Source organism: Grammomys surdaster, unplaced genomic scaffold (assembly GCF_004785775.1).
Source record: "Grammomys surdaster isolate TR1022 unplaced genomic scaffold, NIH_TR_1.0 219, whole genome shotgun sequence".
Lineage (NCBI taxonomy): Eukaryota > Metazoa > Chordata > Mammalia > Rodentia > Muridae > Grammomys > Grammomys surdaster.
This window is the reverse complement of record NW_021604664.1, coordinates 1,360,102-1,373,869: the sequence shown is the minus strand read 5'-3', so window position 1 is coordinate 1,373,869 and position 13,768 is coordinate 1,360,102.

The following is a 13,768-nucleotide window of genomic DNA, read 5'->3' as shown; positions in this document are numbered from 1 at the left end:
CTAGCTTTTTACTGGCTTTTAGTTACATTGTGGTCTCAGTGTAAAAGCAGCTTCAAGTGCTTGGTTTATTTGGACTGTGTCTTCTTCCAGAGTCTTGGAAACTGGCCTTTTCCTACTTGATGATGGGTTATACTTGATTATATTTCAGAGAAGTTGGTGTTGGGTTCTGATGCCCTTCTAAGTTGTAGGAGAGACAAGCTTTTTAAATAAACACTTCTGTTTTGTGACCATTTTTTCAGCTACATTGGGTATATGGTAACAGTAATAGGTCTTTGAAACTTTCCTCCTGGCTATAAGGAGATTGGAGAGATCCCCCCAAGACTCCATTTACTACTCCTACCCATCCAAAAGGTATGGTGCTAGATTGTATCAGAGGTCAAAAGTTGACTAGGGGAGGGTGTTTCTGCCATTCATGCTCCAGGGAGTAACCCTAAAACATTCAGTTCTTTCCCAAGTGGGATCTGATGCAATCTTTTTTTCTTCTGTTAACTCCTCCACAATTTGTCATGGAATGATGTTTGTTTCATGTCTCCCCCAGAAACTCATGAAATAAACTTGAAGAAAGTGAGGTCAGGCCCCTGTTAGGTATTGGCTAGAGCACAGCCCACTTTTCCTGGCAGCACCGAGCTTTCCCCAGGCAGACTCTGCATTAGAAGTCGGAGAGAGGAACATTGCAGTGATCACTACAGTCTTTGCCCTCTCCAGAAGCAAGGCTGGATTAGTTTGGTCCAGTTGCTTGGTGCAAGCAGACCCTTAGTTCTTTCATTCTTACTGGTCCCACTTAAGTAGTTCCTTGAGAGTTTCTACCAGGAGAAAACAGTTACTGGTATATCCTTGACCGAAGGCAGGTCCTCCTCTGGTTGGGGAAAGGTTGTACTCTGACTAGGCATGCAGCCTCAGGAGGGATGCTCCAAGTGTGGTAAGGGAGGAAGGAGAAACCAGTGTAATCAGCTATGTCAGCTGAATCCATGAGGTGACAGATGTGCCAGCCAGGGTGCCCTCACATCCTACATGCTCCCTAATAGTTTTGAGGGAAACACTTGGTTGCAGATTTACCTCATATACGTTATCTGTAGTCTTATGCATTGGTTCATAGATTTCAGGAAGTTCTGGCCAGACAACTGATCCCAGCATATTTTTCCTAATTGGAAGAATAAAAACAGTGTTGAAAGGGTTTTGCAGTGAAATAGTAAAAGGAAAATTACTGGCTCAGGATACCCCCCGCCCCGACCAAGGTTTCAGCACAGTCCCAGAGGGACAGGGGACAGGAATAAAGGACAAAGAAGAGGGAGAGGCGAAGGGAACAAAGGAGGGGGGAAAGGGGGGGTCAAGGGAGAGGGGTATTTGTTCTGGAGAGTGACACATAGCAATACACAGTTTATAAAGGTAGAAGGGGGAACCCTGTGTTAGGATGAGGTGTTTTATTTTAATTGAGCATGTTAATTAGGTGAGCCAAAGGGGCTTTTGATTGCCAGACTTCAATACTTTGATAGCTGGACCTTAGTAGTCAGACTCAGGAGGAGGAAGAGGTCAAATAAGGGAATAGTCTTTGCAGGCTAGCCTTAGGAATCTAATTTAATGGTTTCAGTAAGGCAGAAGGGATTGGGGAGAAAGGAGAGGCCTGCCAGAGCCATGCTCACTGTGCTCAGACTGCTGAGAGTCCCTGCAAATAGTATCTTGGCGATCAGGGGCCAAAGAGTAGCACAAAAATCACACCAAGGGGCTAGAAAGATGGCTCATTGATTGAGAGCACTCTCTGCTCTTCCAGAGGTCCTGAGTTCAATTCCCAGCAACCACATGGTGGCTCACAACTGTCTGTAATAGAAACCTGTGCCCTCTTCTGGTGTGTCTGAAGATAGTGACAGTGTACTCACATACATCAATAAAGCTTTAAATTAAAAAAAAAATCAGGCCAAGCAATAAACCTCACTCAAGAGATTAATTCAGGGACTAGGGACAGGGGATTGACTGCCTCTGATCCGGGATAGGTGATGGATCTAAGCAGCGAAATCCAACAAAATCACATCATGCAACAGGTCATCTCATATGGGAGGTTTATTAAGAGGGAGGGGGTAAGGGGACACAGAGGCTGCATCTGGGTGGGGGAAGGGAAGAAGGGAGGGAAAGCAGGGCCTTTTGTTGGGGCTGTGACGCATGTGCAGGAGGACATGCCACAGAGGCAACAGTGGGAATGTGCCCCTTTCTGAGAAGCTAGTTGTGTCTTGTCAGAGTCCCTCAGGCCAGCCATGAAGGTGCCTGATGGTCACATTGTCTCCAGGTCCCAAGAGCTTGCCATGGTGGTGCCTGATTGCCAACATTCCTCTTTTTCTTATCATAAAAAGGAGAGCTAAAAGGGGAAGGATGGAGAGACAGGGATAGGGTGCTGGCTCTCTTAAACTGCTTCCTGCTGTCCAGGGCATTGTCAGTTTTGGAGTGCAGTTGATCCTCACCATCAGGACACATTGTTGGCGTCAGGCTCCTCTGTGGCCAGAGGTTGGTAATCCTGTAAGAGAAATTGATTAATTGTTTGGTTGGAATCTTTTTTAATTTGTCATTCATTGGAAGAATGTGGAGAGGAGGTTGATGACACAGGGTGCAAATAATAAAAGTAGAAAAATGAGACAAAGAGGGGTCAGGAAGAGCAGTATCCATTTCCATATGGGGTTTTCAGAGATTCGGGGATCAGAGGCGTTCAGTTGTTCCTTACATTGTTGGAGGTCTGTTTGGAGTATTTAGATTTTGTTCTTTACTATACCGACTGGTTGATGTAGAAGCTGTATTCTTCTTGGAGAAAAAGGCAAAGATCACCCTCTTCAACTGTAAGAATGTCTAGTCCTTGTCAGTTAGTTGTGAAGTACCACTGCTGCCAGGAAATCGATCTGTCCTTGGCGAGTGAGTATGGTTTGGGCCACCTGTTGAAGATCTTGGATAAACTGGGAAGAGAAATGATGGTACAAAGTTACAGAAGTGGCCAGTCCTGCTGTTCCTGTGGCAACACTTGATTCCTGTAACAGCCAGGCAGGCAAACTTTGAATTACCCTTTGTTATGCCAGGCAGCTATTGAGTTCACACCCATTGTGATCTAGGGGCTCCTGTCCATGTATCACCCTTAACTTAGGAAAGAGAAACACCAAGGTAGAAACTCCTGGCTAATTGGCAGGTAGGCGATGATATACTTGAGTACCACAGAGAGTGGACATGTTCTGTACTCTAGGGAACTATGATCAAGGTATTGAGAATTATGGTTTTGTTACAGTCTAGAGAACTTAATGGTCCTACAGAATGTGTCCCAGATGCCTTAAAATAGTCTGCCATGCCAAAGAGGGTGATATAGAAGAGGTAAGATGTCATGGCAACACCAGGGTCAGGGCAGTTGGTAAAAGGTGAAATAAGACTATTTGACAGAGTCATTGGGGAAGTTGTAAGTGACAATTGTGAGTTGGTTCCAGGGGGCACACCCAACCAGCAATCTCCAAAGTGGCCAGGTTGGGTAGCATTAAGGAGTTGATAGGCCAAGCTCAGGGTCTGGAGCAGGTTAAATGACAAGTTAGTATAATTTAGAAGAATGGATGTCAAAGAAGTAATGACCTCGGAGGAATGTTTAATTACATCTCCTATTTCCCCTATCTCTAGAGTTTGGATAATTAAGACATATTTTCTTTGGATATGAATCATGCTTTTGGGGAGCCCAGATTTTTGGTGTAGTAGAGTTTACCAACATTGCCTGTTTCCCACCTGGGATCCCATGGATCCTGGATCTAGAAGAAGAGGGTCTGGTGTCATAGATAGAAGAGGTGAATGGTTTGTGATGTCGCCATATGTAATTGGCAAGATGAATATGGGCAGTCCTCATATCTGGCCATTTCTTATAATAATCCCTTGGTCAAAAAGGAAACAAACCAATAGGTCATAATATTTAGAAGGAATGATTGATATGGGGTGATAGAATTCTGATCGGCTCCTGGCATCTTGTTTTAGAGCAATTCTCTGATGCTATTTGGAGAGACTGCTTGTCATAAGTGACGGTTTCTTGACCTTCGAATCTCCATATGTAAGGTTACCCTGGATAGAAATGAACAGAAGGGGGAGTAAGAGAAACTCATGTCCAACCCAGTAGGGTTGAGTACTGCTGACTGAATAGAGCCTCATTCTTATGAAATTAGAAACAAGGTGGTTGGTCCCAATGTCCACTGAAGCTTAAGGGAGCAGGGTCCTGTTGGAGTCAATGTATATAACTCTCTTGAGTTATTTTGAGGTGGAGGGGATAAGAGCTGGAAGTGAGACAGGTGAATCCAATGAAAGAGCCCTTCAAGCTTAGCAGCTGTGGGGGTTATGAGAATTACCTTGAAGGGACCCTGCCACTTAAAGGAAAGGAGTTAGGTCTGGAGGGGAGGGAAGGGCCTGATCTCCAGTGTTGATAGGGAGTAGACAGGAGACAGTGTGTGGCCATGGTAGATGGTGGTCAGTAAGTCCCATAGGAGGGAGCAGAGATGACAGTAGGGGGGTGAGGAGGTGATCAGGGACAGGGAGGGTTTGGGTAAAAGACCTGGAGTCAGAACTAATTGTCCACACATGAGCTCAAATAGTGAGATGAAGAGAGGTCACTTAGGGAGAGCCTATAGCCTGAAAAGAGCCAGGGGAAGGAGTTTCACCCAATCGAGGTGAAGTTTCTGTGACAGTTTGGCAAGGGTGGTTTTCAAGGAATGGTTAGTCTGTTCTATTTTTCCTGAGGACTGGCTGTGGTGTGGAATATGAAAATACCAAGGGGTGTTGAGGGCTTTAGATAGAGTTTGAGAGACTTGGGAGGTGAATTCTGGGCCATTGTCTTATTGGAGGGAGGCTAGAATTCCAAGTCGAGGGATGATCTCATGAAGGAGATCAGAGACTATCTGAGCCCTTTTGTTGGTAGTGAGGAATGCTTCCACCCACCCTGAGAAGGTGTCCACCAAGATCAGGAGGTACTTGGCACATTTTACAGTGGGCATGTGGGAAAGTTGGTCCCAGGAAGGGAACTTCTAGATGGTATGTAAGAAAAGGGTGCCCTGGAGTTGGGGTCTGACATATGAGAGACTTTGCAAGAGGCAGTGATAGATCTTAAGAAACACAGGTTTTCAGGGGTGGGCTGTAGGTGGGTTTTAACAAAATAAGGCTTGGCTATTAGGATGAAAGAGCTGGTGTAGATAGGACAGAGTTTGACAACTATCAGGTTGACGGGGGTGGGAGGGAAGGGTGTGTGTGTGGGGGGGAGTGGGCCATAGTGTGAGAATGTCCTGTGATGGGTAAAATGAGTCTAGGTTCCCCAAGGGCTGCAGTTCTAACTGCCTCATCAGCAGGTTATTTCCCTTAGAGATGATAGAGCTGTCCACCTGGTGGGACTGACAGTGAACAATTTCAGTAGCTGTGGGGAAATGAAAAGAGATGGTCCTCCTTAGTTACTGATCCTGCCTTCGTTCTAGATAAGTAGCCCGCACTCTTTCCAGATAGGAGGATAAGGAAGACATATTTGGAGTCTGTGTAGATGTTTAGGGATTGTTCCTGTGCTGACTGAAAGGCACTGGGTAAGAGCTATTAGTACAGCCTGTTGATTAGTGATGTGGGCAGGTAGGGCCCATGTAAGGGTGATATTTAGAAAACGGTGCCCAGTCCGGCATGGGGGATGGCTCTGCCAGTCCATCACACTGCATCCACAAAGCTTGGCTGAACCCCAGACAATATCTGCTATCCTCTTAGTGCCCGGTAGACATGAGACTCTTAAAGCTTAATGATTGTCTAAAGGATTTATATATTTAGAAATGCTCAATCAACAAGATGCCCATACAGGTAGAGTTGTTACCCAATATCTAACCTTTTGATAGAAGTTGCTACCCAGGACAGCTTTCGACCCATCCGTGGTTCTCCATGGCTGATAGCCTCCTCCTTCTCCTCCCCTTCCCTGATTTCTCCCCTCCCCTTCCTCTTTTTTCCCCTCCCCTTCCTCTCTTTCTCTCCCAGTTCTACCTCCTCTTCTGCCTAATCACCCAGCTCCACTGTGAATTCAATGTAGCAGAATAAGTATCTGGTCCATGCCTCAACTACCTCTGTATCTGACACTATAGCATAGCCAGCTCTTCAGAGTGCTTTATGTAAAAGAAGCTGTGATCTGTATACCAGGTATAGATGGCCAGAGGCAATGTGCCCTCCTGTATGTGTGAAGGATGAGGTAATAGTTCCTCTAAAGTTTCAGTGCAGGAGTGGGATAGGGAGTGGTTAGTGTTTGGTCGAGAAAAAAGATTGGAAATATTAAGATGTGGACATGATTGGAAAGTAAGTGTGGAGTCTTCTATTAGTGCTTTCTGGAGGGAAAGAACCTTGGAAGGAGGTAGAGTCTGTAAGCCTTGGTAAGTTAGATGCTGGGATGGGTTATGAGAAGAGAAGATGGTGACAGACGACCCAAAGGTTAGTGTTCTTGGACTCTCGAATAAGGAGCTCAGCATCTGCTAAAGCATGTATGAAGAGTGCCTTTCCCTGGAGGGTCAGGTCTAATGTTTTTTGACAAGTATGCTGCTGGTGCAAAGAAGGGTCCTAGTTGGTGACCTAGGACCCCAAAGCCACATCCCTCTTTTTCTGTTACATAGAGGGAGAAGGGACAGGCTATCTCTGAGAGGTGTAAGGCTGGGGCACAAAGAAGAGTCTGTTGGAGCCTTTGAAAGGGCGCAGTAACCAACTGAGAACAAATTCTGGGGCAGGGCCTAAGGCTGCTTCAAGTAAGGGGCAGGAAAAGTGGGGAAAGGAAGGGGCCCAGGAATGTAAGAAGCCAGATATTCCTCGGAATGATAAAATGATAAAATCTCCTCTTTAGTAGAGGGAACTGCTGGAGACTGGATTAGGTACTTTCTGGCTTTGTGGGTTAGAGTAATTGTTATTCCCAAGTAGGTGACCTGAGGGGTAGGCAATTGGACCTTAGAAAGTGAGACTCTATAGCCTCGGCTGCACAGGAAGTTTAGAAGAGCAGAGGCGTTAGTTTGGCTAATTTGTAGAGAGGTACTGAAGAGGAGAATGTCATCAACCAACTGACTAAGCTTTGATCTAGAAGAGAAAGAGGAGAGAGAGGGGATCAGAAGCCAAGGCCTAGCCAAATAGATGTGGGCTGTTCTGGAACCGCTGAGGCAGGACGGTCCAGGTGAGTTGGGTAGAGAAGTGGATGTCAGGGTCAGTTCAGATAAAAGCAAAAAATGTTTTGTGACTAGGTATCCAGGGGGATAGAAAAGAACGTGTCCTTGAGATCTAAGACTGAGAAATGAGAAGCTCCTGAGAGGACAGTGGAAAGACGTGTGTAAGGATCAGCCACGACAGGATGCAGAGGAGCCACTGCAGAATTAAGGAGCCAGAGACCTTGAGCCAGGCAATCGGTCCCGTTGGGCTTCTTGACTGCAAGTATAGGGGTGTTAAAAAGGGAAGTGGGACAAAGATGTTTTGTCCTTAGGTCAGAGATGATAGGCTTATGTCCCCTGAGGCTCTGGAGAGAGGTTACTGAGCTTGCATGATGTACCAGGTAGGGTCCTGCAACTGGATGACAATAGGGAAATGGTGTTTAGCAATAGAGGGGTTCTGGATGTCCCAGACTTGGGGGGGGCATCTACCTGAGAGGCTGGCAAAGAAAATGATGTGTTAGAACCAGTAGGTTGGACAGCTAGAGGAAGGAGGAGGGTCAGCTGGTGAGCTTGAGGTTCAGTGAATGGCAGGAGCAAAGGAAATAGAATCTTCCACTTTAGCTAGGAGATTCTCTTCCTAATAAGGGAACACATTGGCACCACCAGAAAAGAATGAGAGGAACACCCTTAAAAATGCAACTGAGTGGTGGGGTATGGTGAGGTTCATAAGGCTGTTGTCCCCTACCCCAAGAGTAGGAAAGTGAGAAGGAGAGGTGGGCTCCCAAAACTCCATTAGGATTCAGTGAGTAGCTCTGGAGTCCAAAAGAAAGGAGATGAGTTGCCCTGATACTGTGATGACCACTTGGGGCTCCTTGTTAGAGATGGCAGAGGTCACTGGAGCTCAGGCCCCTTCAGTCATCCATAGTCATTGCTTGGAGGGTGCTCTGGGAGTGATGTCCCTGTGCCACAAGTGACATGGTCCCTGTCTTAGTCAGGGTTTCTATTCCTGCACAAACATCATGATCAAGAAGCAAGTTGGGAAGGAAAGGGTTTATTCAGCTTACACTTCCACATTGCTGTTCACCACCAAAGGAAGTCAGGACTGGAACTCAAGCAGGTCAGGAAGCAGGAGCTGATGCAGAGGCCATGGAGGGATGTTACTTACTGGTTTGCTACCCCTGGCTTGCTCACCTTGCTTTCCTATAGAACCCAGGACTACCAGCCCAGGGATGACACCACCCACAAGGACCCTCCTCCTTGATCACTAATTGAGAAAATGCCTTACAGCTGGATCTCATGGAGACATTTTCTCAAGGGAGGCTCCTTTCTGTGATAACTCCAGCTTGTGTCAAGTTGACACAAAACCAGCTTTCCCATGGGATTAGGGTAGGCCCATGGCCAGTGACTCTGCTGACCACATTTGAGACAGGGACCTAGTGATTTCCAAGTCTTAGGAGGCCAGGGAGCCAGGGCAGTTGCCAAAGCTAGCATATGGTATTTTTGTTAGCAGGCTTTCTCATCTCTCTCATGGAACACCTTAAAGGCCACTGCTAAGACTTCTTCCTGTGGAGTTAGGGGCCCTCTGTCCAACATCTAAGCTTGGCTCTAATATGAGGGTAGCTTTGGGAAAAGAAACAGGTCATCAGGAGTTGTTTGCCTTCTGTTTTTTCAGGGTGTAGATTAGGCGTTTGTAAGGCACTCTACAAATTGAGACAGGTTTTCCTGTTTGTCCTGGATGACTTCTTACAGTTTTTCATAATTTACTGGCTTAAGGGCAGCCTTAAGGACACTGTCCAGGAGGCAAGTTGTAAATTGCTGTCTAGCTAAAATGTTGCATGGGGGTATTGCAGTTCCATTGGGGATCCTTGTCTGGCACTGCCTGAGGCCCGACTGGGTGTGTTGGATTGGTCTAGTGTATTTATTTCATCTGGATGTGCACTAGCCTGCTTCCAAACTTACCTGTGCTCCTCAGGAAGTTTGTGAGGACTGTGTATATATCATGGAAATTGAGACTTTAAGATTGAGTGATATATTGAAATTCCTTTATAAAGATGGAGGAATTAGAGGTATAGGATCCCAGTCTTTTTTCTCTTTGAGAAAGTTCACTTAATAAGAAAGGGACATATACCCTGACTAGACCATCCACCCCAGGGACTTCCTGCAAAGAAAGAACTGAGGCTAGGTTACACTGGGTTGGGGAAGGAGGAGGGAGTTTGGCTGTAGAACGACAGCAGGTATTGGGAAGGCTAAAAGCTGGAGGCGGGGTGAAAATAGGATTGGCCTGGGAAGGTTAGCGTGGCCTGTAGCTGGAGATGGGAGTTCGATGAGTCTGGAGAAGCTGGGTGAGGAGGGGAAGCTGAAGAGGCTCGGGGAGACTGGAGAAGCTGGATGAAGATGGTAAGGAGGAGGCTCATTAGCTGGATCAAGGATAATCCACGTCTCATCTGGTTGAGATTTCATAGCTAGGAGGAGCTAGGTCGGGGAAGAAGAATAGAGAGAAGGTTTGGAGTGGAGGTAAGGAAGAGCCTGAATGTAGGAAACCTTCCATTTCCTGGATCACTGGCAACGATTATAAAAATCCCCTATAATAATGGATCAGAAGTACCACTAGAAGGGCATTTAGAGTCATCCTCTAGTGGGCGTAGAGGTTAAGTCTGACTGCAAAGGCACATGAGTTTAGAAACCTTTAAATGAGGTGCTAGGTGGAGGGGTTTGAGGTTCTTCATGAGGCATCCCAGTGAGGACCCTGGAGCTATAGAGGAGGATGTAATTCCCATGGGTGAAGGAGAAAGGTTATCATTGTCAACCACTATTGGAGTCCCAAGGGAAGAGCCAATAAGAACACTCATGGTTCAGGATGGCCAATCAGGCCACATGATATCCAGGGCAGGAGGTGGGAGTTGGGGTGGGGCAGAACAGATCACCCTGTACCAAGATTTTTGAGAGAAAAGGGAGGAGCTCTCCTTGAGAAGAGAGAAGAAAGTTTGCCCAAGGGAAGAGGTCTGTGGTGGGGCTGACAAAAAGGGCCAGCTGTAGTCATGAAGAGATGGGCAGGATGGTCCTCCATCTCAAAGGACACCAGAAGGGTGCCAGGAGCTCAACAGTGGATTCCTCAGATCCAAGGGGGCATTTAAGCCAACAGGAGGGAAAACTCACCAATCAGCCAGTGTTGAATGCAGAAATCTATCGATCCGATGGCCGGAAAGTGAGTGCGTGCAGCAGGCAGACTTGTCAGGATAGGGTCCTGGCCTGTGGACTCACCCAATGGTAGGGTGCACCAGCACTGGAACAAAGGATCCAAGTGACACCACCACTGGTGGATCTAGGATAGTGGGGAAATCTGACAAACTAACACAGTGCAATAGGCCTCACATGGGAAATTTATTAAGAGGAGGGTTCAGGTTGAAGATGCTGTCTCTGGGTGAAGGAAGGGAGGAAGGGGGAAGGAAGGTAATGTGTGGCCTTTTATTGGGGCATGGTGCATGTGCAGGACATGTGAGAGGAGGCAATGGGAATGTGTGGCCTCTGGCAATGTCCTGTTGTCACTGGACCCCACAGACTGACCATTGCTGAGGAGGCAAGCCATGGAGGTGCCTGATTGCCAACAATAGGCACAGCAACATCAACTGTGATGGTGGGCCTTATAGAGGGTGGCTTAGTTAGGGTTTCTATTGCCAAGATGAAACACCATGACCAAAGGCAATTTGGGGAGAAAGGGATTTATTTGACTTGCACTTCCACAGCACTGTTCATTACTAGAGAAAGTCAAGACAGAAACTCAAGCGGGGCAGAAGCCCTGGAGGGTGCTGCTTACCTGCTTGCTCCTGTGGCTTGCTCAGCCTGGTTTCTTATAGAGCCCAGGACCACCAGCCCAGGGATGGTACCGCCCACAATGGGCTGGGCCCTCCTCCACTGATTACTAATTGAAAAAAATGCCTTACAAGCTGGATCTCATGGAGGATGCATTTCCTCAACCGAGGCTCCTTTCTCTGTGATGCCTCTGGCTTGTGTCAAGTTGATACACAAACCCAGCCAGCACAAGGGGTATGGAGCACACACATAGGGAAAGTGTGGCAATGGTGGGAACATGTCTCATTGGCTCTTACTGTAGCCATTGGCACGGAGTTCTTGAAAGTGGTGTGGGGGATGGGGGCGCTCCCAGGAACCTGGTTCTGGAATGGGAGCAAAGGACTTTTGGTCATCCTTAGTATGCCCAATAATTTTCCCGTATGTTTTTAGGTGGCCGTGTTTTAGCAGAAGCAAAGAATTGTGTCAGATACAAAGGTTAAGTACAGCTATGATCTTATACAAAACTGAGGCTGCTTTCCCTGGAAAGCCCCTCATCATACTTGACAGGCATAGTGGCCCTTTCTTCTAGCACAGAGGATCCTGGGTACATACATGTATAAAATATGTACATAAAACATCCCATTGTAAGCAGGGAGAAGCCCCACAAAGTTCCTGGGATATTTGCACCCATACAGGTCAGAAGAGTAAAGCTGCCTTCTATGAAAAAAATTACTTAGAATAAATCATAAGGAAATTTATCTTAAAACAAATGTTCCATATGTATATTTCCATTTATTAAAATTAAAGCAAATTTGCATGCTAATGAGATAGAGATGTTTGATTATTTTACAGAAGAATAAAATCTTAGCTGAATCTTTATACTGCACATAGAAAGCAGAAAGTATCGTCAACATAATTTCAGAGTTGATATTTTAATTTTATAGTTATTGCTGAAAACACTGCTTCACATAAATACCACAAAAGTTCAGAAATTGTAAATCCCAAGCCAAAATTAATGTGATTTTAAAAAATAGGCCCAGAAGCACAAATAGAAGTTTGAAAAAGCAAATTCTGTAACAGGGGCAATCCAAAGATGCACCAGTTTGCTATACCCTGAGGAATGACAGTAGGAAAATACTACAGCTGCTCCTATAAGGGAGGTTTCTATTGCTGTGAAGAGACACCATGACTATGGCAACTTTTATAAAGAAAAGTACTTACTTGGATCTGGCTTATAATTCAGAGGTTTATTTAGTCCATTATCATCATGACGGAAAGCATGGCAGCATGCAGGCAGACATCATGCTGGAAAAGGAGCTGAGAGTTCTTCATCCAGATCTGCAGGCAGCAAGAAGTGAATGAGACATGCTTCCCCCAACAAGGCCACACCTACTCCAACAAGGCCACACCTACTCCAACAAGGCCACACCTACTCCAACAAGACCACACCTCCTAATAGTGCCACTCCCTATGATCCTATGGGGCCATTTTCTTCCAAACCAGCACAGATATTTTAGCATGACTACTGTCTATAATCTGCACTGAAATTGTCTTTGTAGAAAAAGCAGTTAATGAGAGTGTCTGTAAACAGGTATAATACATTGTATGTAATATATAGCATGTATATGGATGTATATGGGACCGCTCAATGGGAACCACTTTTAAGTCTTGATTTAGGAAACAACCAAAGGAAATTTAAAATGTGACTATAATAGCAGCAAGTGCTTTACTAGGGATGGATCAATAGCTTTGCAGAACTCCACTGATTAATATGTTAAAACTCTGAACTTTTGAAGACTTAACATCATGTATCATCTTTAATTCTCATTTTTCTCACACCTTAAATTACTTTCTCATACCTCTCCACCTTGCGTTTATATACTTAAATCACTTCCTTAGATCTTCCGATTTTAATCCTTTTTTCCCCATCCAGTCATTTACTGTGAAACATAGATGGTTGACTATGAATGAAGAGCAATCATGGAAAAGCAAGTCCGTTTAAATAAAAGAATAGCAAAAGGTAAGGTTTTAATTAGTTATAACGGCATAATAGCTTGAGTTTGTCTTCACACTGAAGCTGTTTTGTGAGCTTATCTGTCTCGGTGTGAAGCCCTTCAGCCGGGAAAGCAGGCTGGTGTAAAATGCATGGAGCACTCAGCAGCAGCCTTGCCGGGAGGAACTGGCTAAGATGCTTACTGTTGGTAAACTGCAGTTTGCTCTCCACACCATCAGAGACCTGAGGAGGATAAAATCTGAGCAAACAATACAAGCTGAATGCTCTCTGTATCAGTTAAAATGACAGAGACCTGCTGCCTGGATTATCAGCCTGAGCTCTGCCATGGCGATTTCTACGGCTTTGTTGGGGCTGAGGTTGTCAGGGACAACATAAGTCTTCATCTACTACACGGGGTAGCATCACCCTTCCGCTGACAGACCCAAAAAGCCTAAGAGATTTTCCTGTGCAGGAGAAGCTTGGGATAATTGACCTACTTTGGCAAGGCAGTGATGGGAGGGGAAAGATCTTTGACCCGTATCACCATGGCCAAATTAATTAAAGCAAACAATTAATTAAAGGAAGTTTTTTCATTCAAATATATGGGCCTGGTTTTTACATCTGAAATGGCCTGACCAAGCAGCTGCAGCCTTGCAGGGAGGAGCTGGCTAAGCTCCAGCTAAGAGGTTTGAGAGGTGAACACTGGGTGTGGGGATGATAAGGACTTTATAGCTCAGGGGTAGGCAGTTTCCAAAATAGTTTGGGTTGCAGGAGCACAACATATGCATCTGGAAACAAAGACATGGTTGCAAGGTGGACAAAACAAGGTAGTCAGTCAGAGGTGGTCATCTAACCT